Raw genomic sequence first — 17011 nt, 5'->3', positions numbered from 1 at the left:
ATCAAGGGACTTTAAGCTGATCCGAACTGAGGCGCCGCACACCGACCACGCCGCCAAACAGAGGCAAAAAAGAAAAAAGAAAATGGTGCTACGTCATCGAGGCGAGGCTCCGCCCCTGCACAGATTTGTTGCGAAAAGAGTCGCACCCCTTGTTTTCGCAGAGCACATTTTCCCACTCTGTGCTTCGCTCAGGTTCCCCTTCCACCATTTATGTGGTGGCTGCCAATTCTCTGAAAAGCCTCTGCAAGGTTCACCCCCGCATCGACGTAGTTTCTGTTGTCGGGTTTCGGTCTTCGGGTGCAGCGGCATAGTGGGAGTGTCCGGAACTACATATGAACGTTCCCCGCTGTGCCAATGGGTGGCGCCACATCCCTGGCAAGCCCTGTTGTGGGACATTCACGTGGACAGTGTGTTCGCGCCAAGGGCAGTGTTGCCAGGTTTGGCTATATATAGCCAAATTGGGCTACAGAAAAAAATTTTTGGCGTCGACTTGGGTGAGTTGGCTACGTGGCTATATTTGGGCTACTGAAAATCTGCGACTTGGCTTTGTTTGGGCTATGAGTGGCACTTTAATCCACGCTCCACAGGTGACTCTCATAGAGTAGAAACAAAACTTGAAGGCTGTTTTAGCTGGCTGAGCGAGCAGCGCGGCTGTGCGTGTGTGCGCGAAATGCCCCCCCCCCCCCCCCCCCCCCCCAATCCCCCTCAGTGCATCATTCTTTGAGCCGATGATTTTATCCTTGACGAACTTAAATTTACACCGCGCTTCACCATGCTAACATTTACTCCAGCCATGTTGTCTCATCTTCGTCTTATCCCGACACCCGATCACCGGGCATCGGGATGAGCCTGGGAGTGGAGGGTTTCACAGTGCACTGTACTAACATGGCTATGCTGAGAAACAGAGAGCAATATGGTTGTGTCATCGTGGCGCCGACATGAAAGAAGGGAAGCCTGGGTAAATGACACGCTCCAGTGTGTCCAAGGCGAATGTGTCTGGCTGAAGTATCGCGCTGGGCACAGTTTTCGACATAGTCCGCGTTTTCTACGGTAAGCTTTTTATTGCCATTTTCCTTTGCGTGTGAAATGAACTTTAATGCGACAGGCGTTAAGGGCCCCGTGTCGCAGAAAATCCGGCGTCAACCCGAGTGAAAAAATGATCCCGAACCACGTAGGCCCATCGGCTGGCACGTATGCATTACTGAAGTAATTGATTTTCTCAAAATAAAACGCGTCAGAAAATTCGTAAAATACGACTTACACTCACTCTATAGACATCGTAGCGTCGAATTGTAATTTGATTATACGAGAAAACAAAACTTTGAACACAAACCCCTTTTGCAGCTGCTGTTCGACATCTTAGTAGGGGGGCGATGGTTTGGGCTAGTTGGTTTTCCATGAGACTGAGTGGTGCAGCGGGAAGCAGGACAGGGGACACAGGAAAAAAAAAAACAAGGACAAGCGGTTGCTGTCAAGTAGGAGCGGCGCGCCTCGCTCGGTTCCATACAACACCATCCACATGGCACTCGCCTCCGCCGCAGTGGCGGCGCCTGCCATGCGAGTGGAATGAAAAAAAAAAGAACCAGAAAGCTCGCCTTCATGCATATTGTTCGCCTCCAGCGTTTGCAGGTAAACATTATGGTTGCATACGCTGCAGTTGCCGGGAAGCGTGAGAAGCAGCCAGGGATCTTTGAATGCTATCACATTCCACTCTTAAATGTGAATATTAAAGAGCTCAGAGCCAATTTTCATGGTAGCTATGTTTAATGCAATGGAAAGTTTGCTAGTCAGAGTGTGTAATCATGAAGTGCTAACGCGGAAAACGCCGTGGAATATTTTTTTATCAGATTTTTTTTTTTTTTTTTTTTGATCTGCAGTGAGGATGTAGTCTTTCACTGGCAGCTTGTTGGCAGCGGTGGTAGGCCAGCGCGATAGTGATTATACGCCGGCATCAGTGGGAGGCAGACGAGAAGTGCGGCCGTAAGTGTGACAAAGTAGTTTGTCTAACAATTCGACGTTCCTGCGATTCATGTTTTCCGAAGTGTTAAGTACTCTTGCGGTAATAGCTACGTGTTTCCATTGTTTTCTGCCCAACTGCTTTGGTATTTAAACAGTCAAAGCGAAACCAATCAGATTGAAAACGAAACGACGATTTTACGCGTTTCGTGCGCAAGTGTTTATGCGTGCGTTTTTGATTTCCGAAGCATAGAATAAAGCGCAAGTGTCTAATACTATAGCAACTGTAATTTTAAGCAATAATTATGTTGTATTGAATAACAGCCGACTTACTTGCAGTAATCGCATAGACTACATTCGAAGTACCAAGATTTCATTGCCAGGCCTCGCCACTTACTGGCCTTTTAGATGTTCTTTGCCAATTTAAAATTATAATCCCTACTTCAATCCCGAACAGCGTGCCTGTTCCACGTCCACGTCCCACACGTCCACGTCCACGTCCCACAACACTTTCTGACCAGTTGTCCTCCAAGCGTCCTCCAAGCGTCCTCCAAGTTTCTTGTTCGTGCTTCCATTCGACATTCATTTCGATCGGTTCTCCTTCAGCAGCGATTCGCTGGAACTTGAGTTTCCGGGGCCAACAAAAAAAATTTTTCTGTGTGCAAGCATGTGGTCGAAGGAGCAGCACGCCATGTGCTTGCGCACAGAAACATTTTTTTGTACGGGCTGTGCCCGTACAACGCGGGCTCCGACTTTCATAACAAGTCCAAGTGGGACGCCTTGCTGAAGAGCTCGGATTTCACAAACCAACTACAGGCCGTCCAGAGGGCCCGCGACGTCGCGGAGAGTCACCACCTCCCTGTCCCGTCGTGGGCGGAGCCAACAACTTGATCGGGGAGCCTTCGGTCCCCCCAATCGAGTTCCTCAGGACACTCTAATAAAGTTCTTGTCACTGTCACTGTGTGCAAGCATCATGTAGCTGTTGTGGAAGGATCGACATTGGGGCGAGTTGGTACTGGCTGAACATATTGAAGGGGCAGCGCAATATGACGAAGACAGAAGTCAGAAACACACAAGACAGCGCTGATCTCACAACTAAGTTCATTCGAAGGCATTCACAAACTTATGTGCACAACCTATGGCCACGTGCTCTCCCATTGATGGTGTCATTATCAGTGCGCAGGCAAAAAAACGCAAAACCCTGTAATCTAATGCTACGCTAAGAGACGGCTTAAAAATTCAAATTCCCTGCCATGCAAGTTTAACGATGGCATGCTTACACAACCCGACCCTTTTATCCTGATATAGTAGGCCTCAATAATCTCCCTCGTGCACTCTGATTTCTATGCGCCGATTTCTAGGCCCAGGCTTACTCCACTCATTTTGGGAAAGGCTGTACTGTTAAGCATACTTCCCTGTTTGTCCGCTCTAGAGTGGGAGTTGTTTCCGAGCTTCCGTTTTCCTGCGCTCACATCTATATCGGCCAAACAGGTTGTTGCCTGAACGTTAGAGTGTCTGAGCATAGGCGCTCGCTAACGGGTAATGCCTACTCACATGTCGCGCGGCATTGCTCTGAGCAAACACCACACTACTTTCCGCGCATAGCAATCAGACCACGAGGGAGATTATGGAGGCCTACTATGTCAGGAAAAAAGGGTCGCGTTGTGTAAGCACGCCATCGTTAAATTTGCATGACAGTGAATTTGAATTTTTAAGCCGCCTCATAGTGTAGCATTAGAGTGCAGGTTTTCGCGTTTTTTGCCTGCGCACTGTTAATGACGCCTTCGATGGGAGAGCACGTGGCTATGGGTTGTGTACATAAGTTTGTGTACGCCTTCGAATGAAGTTAGTTGTGAGATCAGCGCTGTCCTGTGTGTTCCTGCCTTCTGTCTTCGTCATATTGCGCTGCCCCTTCAAGATGTTCAGCTGTTGTAGATGTCAAGGCTCGACCGTCACGGCATCACGGACATTTTTTTAGGACGGCTTGTACTAAGAGCCATTACCGTAGTCGAATGTGAAAATGTATGTACAGATAAAACTGAAAATAACAATGGCTATATTTGGCTACAAATTTGTTTTGCTCTTTTTTGTGTTTGGTTACATTTGGGCTACAGTTTCTCTAGTTTTGGGCTACGCCACGTTGTCTGACCTGGCAACAATGGCCAAGGGATGTAGTGTGGTCGCCATCTCACCGACAACGCTACGTTCTTTATGTGTACTATCTGAAGAATAAAGTAATTCCCGGTACATAAAATTGGCGACGAGGCGGATCACCCGCGGCAAGGAAGCGCAGAGGGCATCGTGGAGCATCCAGTGAGTCATGGCTGAGCGCCAGCATAATTTTTCTCCACGTTTGGAGGAGTTTACTGGCTCCAACTGGGCATCGTGGTTCGGCCGGCTACAATTTTTCTTCGAGGCCAACGATGTGACTCACCCTGTCAAGCAACGAGCACACTTGCTTACACTGTGCGGTGCTCAAATTTACGACGTGGTTTGTGCGCTGCTTCAACCGAAGACGCCCGACCAAGTGAGCTATGCCGAGATCGTGGCCGCACTTCAGGCACACTACGACCCTCGACCGTCCGAAGTCTACAGTCGTGCGGTGTTCCAAAAGCGAGATCAGCTTCCAGGTTAATCGGTAAACGACTACGTTGCCGCTCTACGCAAGTTGGCTACGAGCTGCAACTTCGGCACGCTGCCGACTGCAACAACAGCTGCGGTGACGCCAGCTGAGGGAACGGCATCAGCAACACAGCAGGCAGCTACGGGCCGCAATCCAACGCTTCTGCCGTTAGATGTGCTGTTGCGCGATCGCTTCTTGTGTGGTCTCCGGGACCAGAATCTTCAACAGCGACTGTTTGCAGAGCAGGATCTGACTCTTTGCAAGGCTTATGATTTCGCTATTCGAGCGGAAAGCGCCGTCCAGCAGCAACGACAGATAAAAGCTGATCATGCGGAAGTCAACAAGGCGGCTACGCTCGCCGGCGACAGCGCTTCGACGTCCAAGACGCATTCTCACCAAGGGCAACGCTGCTGGCGTTGCGACGGTTCGCACAGTCCCAAGACGTGTAAGTTCAGCACAACTATTTGCAATTACTGCCGGAAACAAGGGCACATTGCCAAGGCTTGTATTTCAAGGAAGAATACTGAGAAAAAGACATACCAGCGTAGCATCTCCTTAGAAACTTCACGGACTGCGGAAGTGACTAACGAAACCAAACATGAGGTTTAACGTTGCATGACCTCTGTGCAGTGGCAGACGGATTCAGCACCCCGAAGTTTACTCTGACGCTTACAGTGCACGGCAAACCTGGGACTTTTGAGGTCGACTCCGGTGCAGCGTGTACCATGCTTAGCAGAGACACATTTCAAACCGTATGGCATGCACACCCACCCTCTCTGAGGCAGGACAACATACATCTGCGCACCTGGTCTGGTCAGCAACTGCAGGTTGTCGGAACGGCGACAGTAATGGTTCGTCACAAGAACACAGCTTGCAAGCTACCACTTCTCGTTGTCGAGGGCACTGGATGCAGCTTGTTGGGACGCAATTGGTTTGACAGGCTGGGCATCGAGCTTCACGGCATTCACCAGACAACGGAGGAAGGCAGTTTGACGGAGACATGAAGACATTTTTCGTGAAGACACCACAGGACACACGGGTGCACCAGTGAATCTGGAACTGAAGGAGGGGGCAAGCCCCAAGTTTTTGAAGGCACGGCCTGTGCCCTTTGCCATGCGCGCATCAACTGAGGCACAGATTGACAAGTACGTAGAAGACGGTATTTGGGAGCCAGTTCAACACTCAGACTGGGCCACAGCGCTAGTATGGGTGCGGAAAAAAGATGGAAGCTTGCGCGCCTGCGGTGACTACCGCTGTACAGTGAATGAAGCAGCAAAAAAGGCTTCATACTTGCTGCCCATAACAGAGGAACTATTTAGCACTTTGAAAGGTGGCTGGGTTTTTAGCACCTTGGACTTGGCTCAAGCTTACACTCAACTTCATGTGACTCCAGCGACAGCATAGATTCTCACAGTAAACACTACAAAAGGGCTGTACAGGGTAAACAGGCTTCCTTTTGGTGTTTCAGCTGCCCCAGCAATTTTCCAGCGGTTTATGGAGAGCACTTTGAGCGGATTGCCGAAAGTTTGTATTTACCTGGACGATATCATCCTGAGTGGAGCAACCGCAAAAGAGCACAAGGACCGCCTAGCGTCAGTTCTCCAGCGGCTGGCTCAGGCAAACCTACGGTTTTGCAAATCCAAGTGTCAGTTTGGAGTGGCGGAGGTTAAATTCCTGGGTCACAAGATTGATGCAGCAGGCATTCACACATCTGAGGAAAAAGTGGAAGCTATCGTGAAGGCCCCAGCGCCCACAAGTAAGCAGACACTGCAGTCATTTTTAGGCATGTTGGCCTTCTATGATCGATTTCTGGAGCGCCGTGCTACAGTGGCAGCAACCCTGTGTGGACTTCTGGCAAAGGACGAGACTTGGAAGTGGGAAGAACGGCATCAAAAAGCGTTTGATGATCTCAAACAGTGCTTGTTGTCGAGGACTGTCCTGTCACACTATGACGAAAACAAGCCCCTCTTGATTTCATGTGATGCTTCACCTTATGGTGTAGGTGCTGTGCTTGCTCAGCTGGACAGCCAAGGCAGGGAGGCACCGATTGCGTTTGCATCCCGGACATTGGGTGCTGCTGAACGTAACTATGCACAACTTGACCGTGAAGGACTTGCTGTAGATTTTGCAGCCACACACTTCCACAAGTACATTGTGGGTCGAGAAGTCACGTTCGTGACTGACCACCAGCCGTTACTGGGGATTCTCGGACCACGGAAACCGGTACCAGAAATACTTTCGCCCCGAATGAAAAGGTGGTGCCTTAAACTGTCAGCATACAACTACAACCTCCAGTATCGTGCCGGTAGTCGTCATCAGAATGCAGATGCGCTGAGTAGACTGCCTCTGCCAGACCGCATTGAAGAGCCTAACCCACCTGGAGACGTGCTCATGTGCGAGGCGTTACCACGACCACCGTTGACAGCTGAGGTTGTGGCCACACTAACGCAAGAGGATACAATCCTAGCAGAGGTATTTTCAGCAGTACAGAATGGCACCGTGCAGCGTCTGCAGGGAGACAGTTTCACCCCATACCGCAGAAGAGCCGCCGAACTTGCTATCTATCGAGGATGCATCAGATGGGGCTCAAGAATTGTCATACCGGCAGGAGCACGAGAATAGGCCATTTCATTCGTTCACGCAGGCCATCGTGGAATTGTAGCCATGAAAGCTTGTGCGCGTAGTTATCTTTGGTGGCCTGGCTTGGACGCAGAGATCGAAACAACTGTCAAGTCATGCGACCAGTGCCAGCGCACCCAGAGCGATCCAAAAAAAGCTCCAGTTCCAAATTGGACGCAGCCAACGACACCATGGCACACATTGCACGTGGACATTGCAGGTCCGGTAGAAGGACATACCGTTTTGGTTGTTGTCGACGCTTTCACCAAGTGGGTGGAGGTGCGACTGGTGAACAGCCCGACATCAACAGCAGTCATTAGTGTGCTGCGCTCTTTGTTTGCCACATTTGGCATACCACGCAAGGTTGTGTCGGACAATGGGGCTGCATTTGTGTCTTCCGAGATACAAGACTTCTACCAGAGAAATGGCATTCGAAGCGTAACGTCAGCCCCTTACCATCCTGCTAGAAACGGGCAAGCAGAACGTTATGTTGGAGTACTGAAGAGGGTACTCGCCAGAGAACCGTCTGGTTCGCTCAGTGTTCGCTTGTCACGTTTTCTGTTTCGGCAGCATACCACTGTACATCAGTCAACAGGGCATAAAGCGGCTAAAGCCATGTTCGGGCGGGAGCTGCCAAACCAGTTGGACCTCATCATTGCATCGGAAGGACAGGAGGCTGCACAACCTGACCTACCTAAGAGTCGTCAACTCATGCAAGGAGAAGCCGTATGGGTAAAACAATTCGGCAAGGGGCCAGACTGGACAGAAGGAACTCTGGTTAAAAGGATGGGCCACAGATCTTGGCTTGTGAAATGCGCAGGAAGAATTGTGAGACGCCATCTAAACCAGCTCAGGAAGCGCACCGGCGAAGTTAAGCTAGACAGACAAGCCTCAGCAACGCTCACGTGGGACATGGACAGTAATCCAGTGGGAAGCACACCAGCTATGCCTTCGTCACGTCCACTCGAATCCGAATCGAGCATACCGAAACGACCAGCACGGATCAGACGGCTGCCTACTCGGTACAAGGCGTCCTTCTAAGGGGGGAAAAGTGTTGTGTCCGTGATGAGTTCGGGTTTCGGTCTTCTGGTGGAGCCGCTTAGTGGGAGTGTCCGGAACTACATGTGAACGTTCCCCACTGTGCCGATGGGTGGCGCCACATCTATGGCAAGCCCTGTTGTGGGACAATCACGTGGACAGTGTGTTCGCGCCAAGTGATGTAGTGTGGTCGCCATCTCACCGACAAGGCTACGTTCTTTATGTGTACTATGTGAAGAATAAAGTAATACGCAGTACATAACATTACATAACAGTTTCAACTCCAATCCAAGAGCTAGTCGATATTTTCACGAAGTGGTGACAGCAGTCGCAGGAGCGATGAAGACGGACAGAAGTTCTTAAAGAGAAAACTGTTTATTGGGCTGTCTTGCGCCGACAATAGACTGAATCATTCGGCGGTGTTGAAGCGACCAGCGTGCTCAGCGGTCGTTGAACAGAATGCCGGTCGCTGTCGTCCGAGTTCAATTTAATGCTGATAGCGAGCTTTCTAGATAAAGCGTGAAAAGTTACTAGAATATTCTGGAACAACCTAGAATCAGCTCAATCTGGATGCTATCAACCGAGATAAATCTGGGCGGGTCTTGCGTCGCAAACAAAGCGATAAAGCGGCGTGGCAGCAGATTTGAAGAGTAAAGATTCGAAGAGTAAAGATTTGAAGAGTAAAGACTGCAAAGATTCGCGGCAATATCCTCACCCCCCCCCTCCGCATTGCCAAAGGAAGTGGCAATGTGGGGGAGATCTGTCCACCCACAGGCCAAGCTGGAAGCTTACTACGGCCAGTTTCCTCAACTCTAGGCGAGCTACGTTCATGTACCGCCTTGCGCGCGGGTGCCTGCTGTTGAGTTACAGGCCCTTCACAGCAGTCCTGGCTCGTGACGGTCTTGAGGGTTCGGTTCATATCTTTACGCAGTGTTTGCTTCCTGCAGCTCTTCTCCAGAGGATTGCTAGTCTCTTTAAGCTCCCAAGTGTTCCATATCAGATTTTTCCATTTTTGCACCCTTTGCCTAAACAGGCGATCAAACAGTTTGTGCTTCATATCGAGTGCTCATACCAAACTGTGATGCGGCACGCTGTGATGCGGTTTTCGGGGGACGAGTGCCGGGCCTTCAGGAAGTGCTTGCGAAACACAGAAAGATCTCAGATTCTACCTCACCCGGTAGCGGCATCCATTGGGCGACAAGAAGTTTCTCCAAGTGTGGGCTCGTCTTGTCGTAATTTTTTATGAGTCAGGTGAAAATATCTCCATTAAAAAAGAACCCCTCCCGTACAAAAAAGTTTATTGAGAAGGCATTAAAATATTGTTGGTGAATGTTGAGTTTTTATTGAGGAATCATTGAGAGTTTGTTAGAGAATTGTTGGGTTGAGTGTTGAGCGCTCTTGAATATTGGCCACTGAAATTTCATTGAAACACGATTGGGTATCTCAATGTTGAATAATTGTTAAGTTACCATTGATTCTGCACTGAACTGACGTTGTGGTAGTTCTGTTAACCTGTTGAGTTATAACTGCCACAGCAGTGAAAAGTACATTGTGGCCCAGTTGAGATGGCATTGAGATTTAAGAAGTCGTCATTGAAATATGATTGATGTTTCGTTGGGCTAGTGTATTTTTATTCATATATTGAAATTGCTTTGCTGTTCACACTTGCATGCCCCGGTGCCTGCTCATAACTTTCCCAAACACAAACAAAAGCAAAGGAGAGACTGATCAATTTAAAGTACCTTTAGTTATACTAAAGATGCGGGCACATGAAACATTATTATAGTAGGTAAGGCACCACTACATCGAACCTGGAGACATATGCTAGCACCTACAGCACTCTAGCAGTGTAAATACAACTGAAAAAAAACCTATACATATAAATTCAATCAAAACAATCATTGCGGTCTTCACTTTCAACTTAAGTTTATGACTAGAAGGCAAAGCGACTCAAAAGGCAGGGCTTAAGCATACCCTTGTAACAACCAACTTTGAACACATGAACACTTGAAGCTGCTTGCGTGTGAATACACAAGACATCTGAATATGTTACATTAAAGTGTTTCGCACACTAACACATCACAGGAAGAGCTACGGCTGACTGTCAGAAGGCAAAATAAGACTTGAAACAAATTACTTCAGGTATGTATCTACAAGCTTTAGCACACGTCTTTCACCGCAATTAAAATTTAATGAAGTACAAAAGTAGACTTGCCTGAGCTTTTTGTCTTCGAGAAGTATATATTTTCATGTTGCCCAATTATTTTATAAAATATCACTCAACTTAGCTGTTAATTGACGAGACATCATTTAGAAAGTTGCCGGGCAAGGTGAACACCTGAATCATATGTTTCTGACGAGCCAGGTTTGCTTTCTTCAGAAATAAATTTGTTAAGCTTTTGTGTACTGAATGCAGCTTATCTCCCTGGCGCAAGTGAAGAACAAACAGTACACCATTATGATAATTTGGGGTACAGAAGAATTTGCTGGTGGCATTTCCTGAACTAAGTGAGCTCATGTTTAGTTAATGTTTCTGGACTTGCACAAAGCTAATGAGAGCACTTTTGGGGGATTTTTTCACGATACCCAGCTACTAAGTGACACCTCAGTCAGTAAACAGACAAGGCAAGGCTAATACATTGAGCGATAAGAGAAAGAATTATGATTTAGCAAGGAAAATTGGTAGTAACACACGGCTAACACAATTCCAAACAGCCAAATAAATGGTCACCTGCACTTGCGGTATGAAGTACCTCAGAAATAGTCATAAAGGATTACAAAAGGTTCCAATGACTGGAAAGCCAGATTGGTGAGATAGTGAAAAACGCAAATAAATGCGTATACGAAACACCAACGACTTCAATTGCGCAGGTAAAATGCTATTAAAATGCTACCAGAATCTTATTGCATAAAATACATAAAGTTGCATAAAAATTGGGACAAAGCAGTAACAAAGACGGAGGGAGATACAGCACCCGTGTTGAAAAAAAATTACAAGTGATATACATGCATATTCAAGCTCGAGACAACTTTTGCTCCAATATATACAAAAAGAACACGTGCACTTACCGCATAAAAAAAGGTTCCTGCGCCTGGAGAATGCAGCACACTACAAGACAGCGTCATGAGAACCCTAAAAGTAGAGCTTAGTATGTTTAAAAACTACGAATGCTTCCATACCTCCAAAGAGGCATGTGACATGTCATGCCTTGAATGGATGAAATTCATAAATCTTACACACAAAGTTAACATCACTCTTATTGGCTTCAAGGCACTCCTTGAAGATGAACTAGAAAATGTACATCAGTGTTAAAACAAAGAGAAGATAAGACCCTATAGTGTTCTTCCTGAAATAAACAGCGCAAATAACTTCATGTATCAATGCTATGGACACTTCGCCAATTCGGTGTACATTTATATTTGACAACCACCCAAACAGAGACGAGAAGGGTGAATTAAGGTAGGAACACACATGAACGCTGACTCAACTAGAAGTTTATTCGTGAAGACAAAGATTTTAAACACACTGGCCAACTTCACAAAGAAAAAGCCATGGATGCGCAGCAGAAACAGCCCGGCACAACAAAAAAGGACCGGAAGACGTCCTGTAGAATAGACATGTGCGTCAAACACTAACAAAAACATGAAAACTGAAAGGTTTGTCCTGTAAGTGATATTAACGAGAAGTACTGCAGCAACTCTTTCCCACTCAGGGTCACAGAAATCTTGCTTATGAATTTTTCTTCATGATCAATAAGTAATGCTTCCATAAGTTCTCTCGTGTTCTGGTCTCTGTGATGAAACAATCGTTCTTTCTGCTCTATACCGCAACACCAGAGGAGTTCCAGAAGCAATATTTATTGATCACAAACGAAACAAATGCATAACCAAGTTATCTGTCGCCTTTAGTGGGGAAAAGTTGCAGCTCTCAACAGAGTATTTGTCGTTGGGTAGTATCACTTATCGGACAAATCTTTCGCAAAAGCGAAAGATTTGTCCGATAGTTCTCCTTTTTCACGCACGTTTATTCTACATGGCATGGCTTTTTCATATTTCTTTCTTGTCGCACGTGGCTGTTTCTGCCACGCATGCACGGCTTTTTACCTTTGTCAAGTTGACCAGTGTCTTTAATACCTCTGTCATCAAAAGTAGACATTTAGTTTAGCTTGCGCTCGTGTGTGCTCCTACCTATTTCGTCGTCCGCCTCTGTTCGTGCTGCTGTTTACAGTACGCACGTATCACTTGGTTAGACTGGTAAACATTCTCACAAACAAAAGTAAATGCCTCCCCTCAAAAGGTAGCCCATCCTTTACTACTAAACGCCAGAGCAAATCGAAAGTACGCTTTCACAGCGTCCATGCGGCAGCTAGCAAAGCACAGAGCAGCACAAAAAATAGTTGAAAATCCCACTTGATGGAGAGTGGCAACAGAGATGCGAGCTTGCTAGTGAATCAGCCACATATAAACGGGTGTATCTTGCACGACGCCAAGATGCTCTTGACGTAGAACACCAGGGAATTTGCTGCATGCGTAACCTGTGAGAAGGGAATGCGGACAGAAAATGAGATTACGCGGATTAAGAATCTGCCACACACTGCATATAACTGCGCACGAAATAGAAGTACATGCTACACTGACAAGTAAAAATTTGCGACTCTTTACAAGTACCGTCGAGAAAAGAAAGAAATGGGTTGCTACGGTAAATGTTAGCTAACACACGCACAGCGATGTTTCACAGCGGGGAAAAATATTCCCGGCTCTCTCGCAGAACCAAAGACCACGCGACAGTGCATGACCGATACCAAGCAGATATCGAATCTTTGGGTAGAAGTCCAGCAGAAGGAATGACCTAAAGATACGCCGAGAGCGATGTGAGCGTGAGCGTGCCTGTACGAGTGAGAACATGTACCGCTTCTTTGAAGCTAGCCGCTCTGGTGTGGCTCCGATCATCCCACGCGATTTGTGTGCAGAACGTCGCGTACACGCACTTGCGCATTTTGCGCGGTAGCGTAGCAGTGAGCTAGCTTCATGCACGCGTCATTCTTCGCCGCGCAAATGGTGCTCGAGTGCGATGATTAGCTCGAGGTGACAACGCGCCGATTGGCGCTTCTTTCGCTTATGCAAGCAACGCACATTCGGATTGGTCCAACTCAAAGAGCCAGCAGAGAACGGTGGCATGTTTCGGTTATCGCCTATTAAAATTGTACAGTACGCCTTCAACGACAACCCGCCGCGCTAGATAAAGATGCTTACTGCGGTAGTTTTGGCGGTGATAGGCGATAAGGCGAGCCCGTCGGCGGCTGTGTTCTTTGGCGACGTCGTCACCACACCTCTGTTCATTTGCGCTGTGTATCCGTGTACAGTCACCGCGCGGTAGCTGTGACTAATCGGTTGGCCGTTCTCCGCAAATCACAAAGAGGCGAAATATATTTTGCGTGCGCCGCATCACTAGCCGCAACCTAAATCGAGGCGCGCTTAACCGCTACGACATAAAAGGTGTTCACACTAACCGTATGGTATACGATGGGCCACTACGGATTAAAAAAAAATAATTCTGATGTCCTACGTGCCAAACAAACGATCTGATTATGAGGCAGGTCGTTGTTGGGTTTCCGTATTAATTTTGACTTCCTGGAAATTTTTACGTGCATACAATGCAAATTGCACAAGCTGTTTGCATTCCGCTCCTTTGGAATGCGGCCGCTGCAGGGATCGTATCCACGGCCTCGAGCCCCACATTGCCACAGCGGCCGCCATAGTTACGAAATGCGTAAGGGTGAAGTGCAACACTGCCTTCCGGTACGAGTGTGGTACAAGCGTAGCAGAGCTGCACACCTGCTGCACAATTATTTGTCGCGGTTCTCCTAAGCTCGTAGTGCCTGCCTAAATACCTTGAAAGGCTGCGTGCCTCTCACGTATCGAAACGCGATAACAAGCGCTTAGACGGTCCACGTGAGCCCCTATGAAAGATGACGGGCCACTGTACAAAATTGTCACTGCGCAAAGAAGCTCATCCTTATGTTCGAATTGTGTTCTCTCATACAAATTAAGGAAACGTTATTAGACAGAAACAAATGAAGCAGTGCAATTTTACGCACGCGGGGCGCCGCTGCCTCTTCGCCTACCATTGTTTCAAACGAAGTGACGGTTGATGCGAGAGTTAGTGTCGCGCGCTTTTGCTCCGGGGCATGCGCTTTGCTTGAAGAAAGTGAACGGTGTGTTTACCATCTCACGCTTGTCAATGTCAAAATAGAAAAAAAGGCTACGCGCTCAAGAAAACGAGATTATTTACCTATCTGTAGAAGTTCAGCTGCGACTGTTCTGGGGTGTCTTCTCTCCAACAGGCATCATGACCTCGGCCGCGCAACTCATCAAAACAACCAGGCTCGCACTTCAGTCGAAGACTAGTAGGAGGGTGAACCAACGACGTCAAGAGAGAAACGTCCCACTTATCGTCGTTAAAGCATGTCACTAAAATGTGCATCATGATGTCCGAAAAGAAAAAAATACTTTCATCAAAAAGCACGAGGAGTGAACCACCGCACAACTGCAACCAATTACCTGAGTCCGAAAGCCGTTCACAGCTTCACTATCGTATTGAGTTATAAAAACCTTTTAAACAAAATAACGGCACTGGAAAACCGCTAAATAATTAGCAATAATTTCTCATCCACTAACCTTCATAAATCTTTAAGAACAACCTAATTTGTAGCGTAAACAATAAATACTACGACCAAAATATGTGACTACGAAACTAGCGAACCATGTCTACTGTTGCAAAAGTGTGCGCAAAACGAAGCTACAACGGCTGCAACCGCGTGCACGCGCGCAACACACCCACCCGAACGCGCGTGCGTCTATTTGTCGTACAAAAATCCCCCACGTCACCTGATCCTAGGTGCTTAGGGACAGCATCGTTTAGGGTTTTTGAGAAGGCGCGATGCTGGCGCCGAGCGACGCCGTGGCGTGTTCGTCCTCGGCGTGATCGGTCTCTGGACCGCGCGTTGTTCAACATTGCACATGTGATTATGCTTGCGTTGCTTGTGTGTTGGTTGTAGGTTCTGTGTTACTTGGCTGAAAGCCGTGAGTAGTGGCGGAGCGGCAGTGCGGCTTGGGCCTCGGTGAGCTCTGGCAGTACAGAATCTGCGTTGTGGGACCCGTGCTTTCTTGAGAACCCGGCGGTGATGACAATTGAAATATCGAACTGGCCTAGCGCCTCGGCAGCGAAGTTCTGCGAACCGCGATGTGGCGTCGCCGTGTCCGATTTTGCTTAACGGACATCTAGGGATGTGCTGCTCGCTGCAAGTCATGGAAATGCAACTGCGTCGACCGCCCACTGTTCAGCGCTGAATGTGTGTTTGGTGTGCTGTGCTTAAAACGAGTGGTGCAGCCGTGCAGCGGGGTGGCGGAGGAGTAGAGGGGCTTAGGGGCTTCGTTTGCGCGTTCACAGACGTGTGCTCCCGTCTTGGTCTCATTAGCGGCTGTCGCGGGATTGTGGTGTGCTAGCTCCTTGCCAACATGCTGTGTGTTTGCGACGCTAACACACAGCATGTTCACGTTTTCCCGCGCTATATGTCATTTGCATGACGGCCGATTTGAAAACGAGACATATGTCTGTGTTCTTTGCGTTTGTGTGTTGTAAATTACTTTCTGTTGTGGAAGTTCTGGGAGTCTTATTACGCAAGGTGTGCGAACGTAAACATAAACACGTGTGTCTGAAATTTTGAATCGCCCATAATACCTTTTACGACTGATAAGTGGGCTACACGGCCTGTGTGAATCAGCTACCGTATGTTGCGACGCTCTTCCGTGCGGTAGATGCATGCATGGTGCGCGTTTATTTCTGTACTGTTGTAAAAACCATTTGTTTATTCACTCAATACAAATGTACGGCTTCTTCGCCGCAGTACATTTTAGTTACGGGGTAGCATACTAAAAGTGGGAGGGGGCCGCTATCAGCCAGCATAGTATGTCCACTTAGGCGACCTGAGAGGCGGCGGGTGCGCGAGTGTATAATTACAGAACTCTTATTATGTAGTGATTGTGGCCCCTTTTCACTTTTAGTATGCTTCACCACGAAATATTGGTGTATTGCGAGAAAGATAATCGTAAAAAGCCTAATTATGCAACGTTTCTTTTGTAGCTTGCTACACCGCAATACAGGGATGTAAATAAGCATTGTGCAGTGAAGCATACTAAGAGTAGAAAGGGCACATAGGTTTACACTCTGCTCATTATTTTCATTTGTGACATTTGCAAGTGCATCTATGCTCGCGGTAAGCTTCATTGACAATTATTTGTACATTACAAATTCATATTGCAGGGAAGCTTACTAAAGCACATTCGCCATTATGGTACGTGTTAATCACCTTCAATGCAGGAACACAATGCAGATTCTTGCCCCTGCTTTTGGCTGGACTGCACATGCTCTTTGAGAATTGATTCATTTCATTGATTCATTCTTTGATTAAGCGTGAGACCTAGCAATGGGAAGCCCAAATATAGATTTAAACAAACCAAAATGAATTCAGCTGTAAGAAGCTAAAGGGTTATTTTGGTGTAGACCAGTGGCCAAGTCCGGATATGCAAGAGGAGGAAGATAAGCCGAGTCCTTACACTTCAACACTGTGAGGCACAACTCCCACAAATAAATACGAATCTTACTTATGTGACTTTTTTAAGGAGATTAGCGACTTGCATTGGCAAGTGTTCACTTCAAGAAACACTGCATGAAGTAAGCTTCCTGCGCATATTTCACCAGCTACTGCATCATTG

The sequence above is a fragment of the Dermacentor andersoni genome, chromosome 4 (assembly GCF_023375885.2).
Source record: "Dermacentor andersoni chromosome 4, qqDerAnde1_hic_scaffold, whole genome shotgun sequence".
Lineage (NCBI taxonomy): Eukaryota > Metazoa > Arthropoda > Arachnida > Ixodida > Ixodidae > Dermacentor > Dermacentor andersoni.
This window is presented reverse-complemented; position numbering follows the sequence as displayed.